This window comes from Bison bison, unplaced genomic scaffold, assembly GCF_000754665.1.
Source record: "Bison bison bison isolate TAMUID 2011002044 unplaced genomic scaffold, Bison_UMD1.0 scf7180017864163, whole genome shotgun sequence".
In the NCBI taxonomy this organism is placed as follows: Eukaryota; Metazoa; Chordata; class Mammalia; order Artiodactyla; family Bovidae; genus Bison; species Bison bison.
Window position 1 is genome coordinate 1,339,918 of NW_011494735.1, and position 6,544 is coordinate 1,346,461.

The following is a 6,544-nucleotide window of genomic DNA, read 5'->3' on the forward strand; positions in this document are numbered from 1 at the left end:
AAAATTATAAAAAATATATATATGAAGTTTGCTTTAAAAAAAATAGGGTCTTTTTTTTTTTTGCAAAGTAATAGTAGGTTATAAAAGTGAAAATTAAAGGAATAATAGAGGACTTAAAATTTTTTAAAAAAAATTAAAAAGAAAGAAAGAATGATCATAAAAATAGTAAAAATATATCTAGGACTTTCTCCGGTTTTGTTGTGGGTATTGTGGGGTCAGTTCATTTTCGGCTAGTTCCTTGCTCCGACTTACATTTCTCAAGATCTATAGGCCCCTTCCTATGTAGTTGGTACTAACCACAGAGTTTTAATCTATTGCCTGTAGCTTCCAAGGCGGTTCCCTCTGTTATAACTTCTTCTGTTTGCTGGTCTCTTCAGTGTCTGGTTTCCACCCTGACACAAAGGGGACAGTGGTGGACTACTTTTTTTTTTTTTTTTAGGCTCACTTGTTCAGTCGCACTGTGGAGAGGGAGGGATGCTGCAAACAAATAACACTGGCGTGTGCTCGCAGTGCCTCAGCCACACTGGGTCTGCCCCCACTCACGGTGCATGTAGCCTCCCTGCCCACACTGCTCAGGCTCCAGGTTGCTCCACCGGGAACCATCCTTGGCCGGCCCTGGGCTGCTTGCACCTCCCAGGTCCAAGCCGCTCAGGTTCAGGCACTCGGGTAGTCCTCAGAGGCGCAGACTCGGTTGGGCCTGCGTTTTGTGCCCTTCCCAGGTCCAAGCAGCTCAGGTGATGAGGTGTTTGGCGAGCATGATTGCTGCGACTTATCGCCTCTCCCCTCGGTTATCTAGGTGTACAACCGTCGCACCTTCTCAGGCGGATGTTGACCATCCAGACCCCCAAGAAGTTTTAGTTAGCAAAGAAGCCTGCTTACAGTTTTATAGATAATGTCTCTCTGGAGCTACGATTTCCCCCTTCCGGCTCTGGCTGCCTGTCACTGGAGGGGGATGGTCTGCAGCCGGCTATCTCTGTTCAGTCCTTTGTTCCATGCACGGGCCTGGCAGTGTCTTAGGTTAGGGCTGGCTTTTTGCGTGGTAGATATCCCACAGTCTGATTTGCTAGCCCAAATTACTTCGCTCAGATAGAGCTCAGGGTATTCAGGCCAGATCTTTACTCTAAGCGATGCAGCCCGCGCCGCACCTCCCTGCCCAGCCCCCGCTTGCTAGTGGCGTGTGCAGGCGTCTGCGCTGCTTCTCCTCTGGGGGAGTTACCGTAGGGCTCGCAATCTGAGGGTTTTAATTGTTTATTTATTTTTCCTCCCTGTTATGTTGCCCTCTGTGCTTCCAAGGCTCGGCACAGATTCAGCAGTGAGAAGGTTTCCTGGTGTTTGGAAACTTCTTTCTTTTTAAGACTTCCTTCCTGGGACGGAACTCCATCCCTCCCTCTTTTGTCTCTTTTTTTGTCTTTTATATTTTTTCCTACCTTCTTTCGAAGACTTGGGTTGCTTTTCTGGGTGCCTGATGTCCTCTGCCGGCATTCAGAAGTTGTTTTGTGGAATTTACTCAGCGTTTAAATGTTCTTTTGATGAATCTGTGGGGGAGGTGTTCTTCCCGTCCTACTCCTCCGCCATCTTAGCTCCTCCCCTGATGTTTTTATTATTCATTTATTCATTCCTATTATTTTTCAATTGTGATATTTTTTGTTTTTCATTAGAGTTTGTCAATTGTATTAATCACTCCAATCTTTTGTTTATACTCTTTATATTGTTTTCTATTTTTGTGTATGTCTGCTTTTTCCTATATTATATAATTTCTTTCACTTTGAGGTCATTGTGTTGTTCTTTTTCTAATTTGTTAAATAGAAATGCTTATTGAAATGCTTATTTCATCAATTTTCAACTTTATTTTAATAATTTAAGGTTGTAAGTTTACCTCCACAGATTCTGACAGGCAATATTTATATTACTTTTCTGTTTTAAATATATTTCCACATTTTTATAAACTTATCTTTTTCTCTTTCTAAAAGTTTGAAATGATTTTAATTATATTTTACCATTATTTTCAACATAATTGTATCATAATTAGAGAATGGTGCGTAAGAATTTAGTTCTATCTTTGTTTTATGAAATGCCAAAAATTATTTGTTGTTGTTCAGTCACTCAGTCGTGTCTGACACTTTGTGACCCTATGGAGTGCAGCACACCAGGCTTCCTTGTCCTTCACCATCTCCTAGACATTGCTCAAACTCGTGTCCATTGAATCAGAGATACCATTCAACCATCTCATCCTCTGTACTCCCCTCCTCCTCCTGCCTTCAATCTTTCCCAACATCAGGGTCTTTTTGCATGAATCAGCTCCTCACATCAGGTGGTCAAAGTATTGGAGTCTCATCTTCAGTCCTTCTAATGAATATTCAGGACTGATTTCCTTTAGAATTGACTGATTTGATCTCATTGCTGTCCAAGGGACTTTCAAGAGTCTTCTCCAACACCACAGCACAAAGGCATCAATTCATTGGCATTCAACCTTTTTTATTGTCCAACACTCACATTCAAACATGACTACTGGAAAAAATATAGCTTCGACTAGATGGACCTTTGCAAGCAGAGCATTGTCTCTGCTTTTTTAATACACTGTCTAAGTTTGTCATAGCATTCCTCCAAGGATCAAGCGTCTTTTAATTTCATGGCTGCAGTCGCCATCTGTAGTGATCTTGGAACCCAAAAAAAATAGTCTCTCACTGTTTCCATTGTTTCCCCATCTATTTGTCATGAAGTGATGGGACCAGATGCCATGATCTTAGTTTTTCAAATGTTGAATTTTAAGCCAGCTTTTTCACTCTCCTCTTTCCCTTTCATCAAGAAGCTGTTTAGTTCCTCTTTCTTTCTGCCATAAAGGGTGGTATCATCTGCATATCTGAGGTTATTGATATTTCTCCTGGCAATATTGATTCCAGCTTGTGCTTCATCCAGCCTAGCATTCTGCATGATGTGCTCTGCATATAAGCTAAATAAACAGGGTGACAATATACAGCCTTGTTGTACTCCTTTCCCACTTTTGAACCAATCCATTGTTCCATATCTGGTTTCTAACTATTGCTTCTTGACCTGCATATAGGTTTCTCAGGAGGCAGGTAAGGTGGTCTGATATTCCCATCTCTTTAAGGATTTTTTTATGGTTTGTTGTGATCCACAGAGTCAAAGGCTTTAGTGTAATCAATGAAGCAGAAGGAGATGTTTTTCTGGGATTCTTTTGCTTTTTCTATGATCCAACAGATGTTGCCAATTTGATCTCTGATTCCTTTGCTTTTTCTAAATTCAGCTTGAACATCTGGAAGTTCTAGGTTTATGTACTGTTGAAAACTAGCTTGGAGAATTTTGAGCCTTTGCTAGCATGTGAAATGAGTGAAATTTTTTGGCAGTCTGAACATCCTCTGGCATTGCCTTTCTTTAGAATTGGAAGGAAAACTGATCTTTTCCAGTCCTGTAGCCACAGCTGGGTTTTCCAAATGTGCTGGCACATTGAATGCTGTACTTTAGCAGCAGCATCTTTTTGAATTTGAAATAGCTCAGCTGGAATTTCATCACTTCCATGAGCTTTTTTCATAGTGATGCTTCCTAAAGCCCACTTGACTTTACACTCCAAGATCTCTGGCTCTAGGTGAGTCATCACACCATCAAGGTTATCTGGGACATTAAGATCTTTTTTGTATAATTCTTCTGTGTATTCTTGCCACCTCTTCTTAATTTCTGCTTCTGTTAGGTCCATACTGTTTCTGTCCTTTATGGTGCCCATCTTTGCATGATATGTTCCCTTGGTATCTCTAATTTTTTTTAGGAGATCTCTAGTCTTTCCCATTCTATTGTTTTCCTCTATTTCTTTGCATTGATCACTGAGGAAGCTTTCTTAACTCTCCTTGCTCTTCTTTGGAACTCTGCATTCAGATGGGTATGTCCTTCTTTTCTCCTTTGTCTTTAGCTTCTCTTCTTTTCTCAACTATTTGTAAGGCCTCCTTAGACAACCATTTTGCCTTTTTTTTTTTTTACCGTGGGGATGGTTTTATTCATGTCCTCTCATACAATGTCACAAACCTCTATCCATAATTCTTCAGACACTCTATCAAATCTAATTCCTTGAATCTATTTGTCACTTCCACTGTATAATCATAAGGGATTTGATTTAGGTCATACATCTATGGTCTAGTGGTTTTCCCCACTTTCTTCAATTTAAGTCTGAATTTTGCAATAAGGAGTTCATGATCTGAGCCCCAGTCAGCTCCCAGCCTTGTTTTTGCTGACTGTATAGAGCTTCTCCATTTCGGCTGCAAAGAATATAATCAAACTGATTTTGGAATTGATTTGATGAGGTCTATGTGTAGAGTCTTCTCGTGTTGTTGGAAGAGGGTGTTTGCTATGACCAGTGCATTCTCTTGGCAAAACTCTGTTAGCTTTTGCCCTTCTTCCTTTTGTACTCCAAGGTCAAACCTGCTTGTTATTCCAGGTATCTCTTGACTTCCTACTTTCACATTCCAGTCCCCTATAATGAAGAGAACATCTTTTTATTTTATTTTATTTTTATTATTTTTTTTGGTACTAGTTTTTTTTTGGTGATAGTAGGAGGTCTTGTAGGTCTTCATAGAACCATTCAACTTCAGCTTCTTCAGCATTAGTGATTGGGGAATAGACTTGAATTACTGTGATATTGAATGGTTTGTCTTGGAAATGAACAGAGATCATTCTGTTGTTTTCGAGATTGCACCCAAGTACTGCATTTTGGACTCTTTTGTTTACTATGAGGGCTATTCTATTTCTTCTACAGGATTCTTGTGTACAGTAGTAGATAAAATGTTCATCTGAATTAAATTCACCCATTCTGGCCATTTTAGTTCACTGATTCCTAAAATGTCGATGTTCACTCTTGCCATCTCCTGTTTGACCACTTCCAATTTATCTTGATTCATGTACCTAACATTCCAAGTTCCTATGCAAGCTCTAGCTATGGAGGCATCTGCCAAGCCCTCCTGCAAGAGTGGGGTTTGTAACATCTCCTGCCCTGTCTGCCAATAATTATTTGGTTCCTATGCCAATAATTATACATTTTATATATTTTTAGCTTTAATTATATTTACTTTTTTTCTTTGTTCATCATTCCTCTTGAATCTCTGGGATATGTGGGATTATTTCCCTCCCTCAAATTTCTTTATTGAATTTCTGTAGAATACCAAACAGATGATATTAAACATACAGGAAAGAGAGATGGGTATGGAAGTAACATCACAACGGCTGCCCAAGGAGAACCCCAAGTTCAGCTCAAGCTTGTATTGATTGATGATGGTGGTACTGGAATAACTACATTCATGAAACAGCATCAGACTGGTGAATTTGAGAAAGTGTATGCAATAGCTACCTTGGGTACTGAAGTTCATCTCCTTGTGTTCCATTCCAACAGAGGACCTATTAACTTCAATATATGGGTTACAACTGGTCAGGTGAAATTTGGTGAACTGAGAGATGGCTATTATATCCAAGCTCAGTATTCCATTATAATGTTTGATGTAACATTGAGAGTTACTTGCAAGAATGTGCCTAATTGGCATAGTGATGTGATAAGATTATGTGCAAACATCCTCATTGTGTTGTATGGAAGCAAAGTGGATATTAAGGATGGAAAGATAAAAGCAAAGTCAATTGTCTTCCACTGAAAGAAGAATTTTCAGTACTATGACATTTCTGTCAAAAGTAACTACAACTTTGAAAAACCCTTCCTCGGGCTTGCTAGAAAACTGATCAGAGACACTAACTTGAAGTTCATCTCCAAGTTGCCCCACCAGAGATGGTCATGGCCCCAGTCTTGGCAGCACATGAGCATGAGCTGAAGGTTGCTCAGAAAACAGCTCTCCCAAATGAAGATGATGACTTGTGAGAAAGTGAAGCTGGAGCCCAGAGTTAGAAGTTTAGTTTTATGGGCAGTCCAGCATTTGCCACATTATTGTATAGCTAAATAGAACATGTGCTTAATCTTTGGGATGCTAAAGGAGATGAATGGGCTTCAGAGTGAATGTGACAGCTAAAATACCTTCATTTTTTAGACCTGCTTATTGAGCTACTTTGGAAGAGTTGTTTCCTCCTTGCTACAGTCACATCACAGTATTCAGTGGTGGAGTCTTGTTTGTTACTGTTATTCCCATTCCTTTTCATTTAGAATCAAAATAAAGTTGTGTTTCAAATATCTTTTAAAAAAAACAGAGGAAATAAAATTCAGCACACCTGCAAAGGTATAACCAATTAGATTGACAGCTGCCCCAAGAGCAATACTAGTTATGAAAAAATATTGAAATGACATCTTCAAAATGTTGAGAAGAAATAATTAGCAAATTTAAAATTCTCTCTTAGTGAAACACTCTTTTAAAAGGAAGGAAAAATAGAAAAACATTTTAAGCAAATAAAAACTGAAAATATTTACTATCATCATAACTGAAATTTGCTCAGTCATGTCTGACTCTTTGCGACCCTATGGACTGCCAGGCTCTTCTGTCCATGGAATTCTCCAGGCAAAAATACTGGAGTGGGTAGCTTTTCCCTTCTCCAAGGGATCTTCCCA

General features: G+C 39.4%; 1 pseudogene; it reads left to right on the plus strand.

Annotated features, from left to right (window-relative positions):
• The window catches only part of LOC104989819, a 21,288-nt pseudogene extending 15,422 nt beyond the window's left edge, over positions 1-5,866 (plus strand).
• Positions 5,867-6,544: the final 678 nt, after the last annotated feature.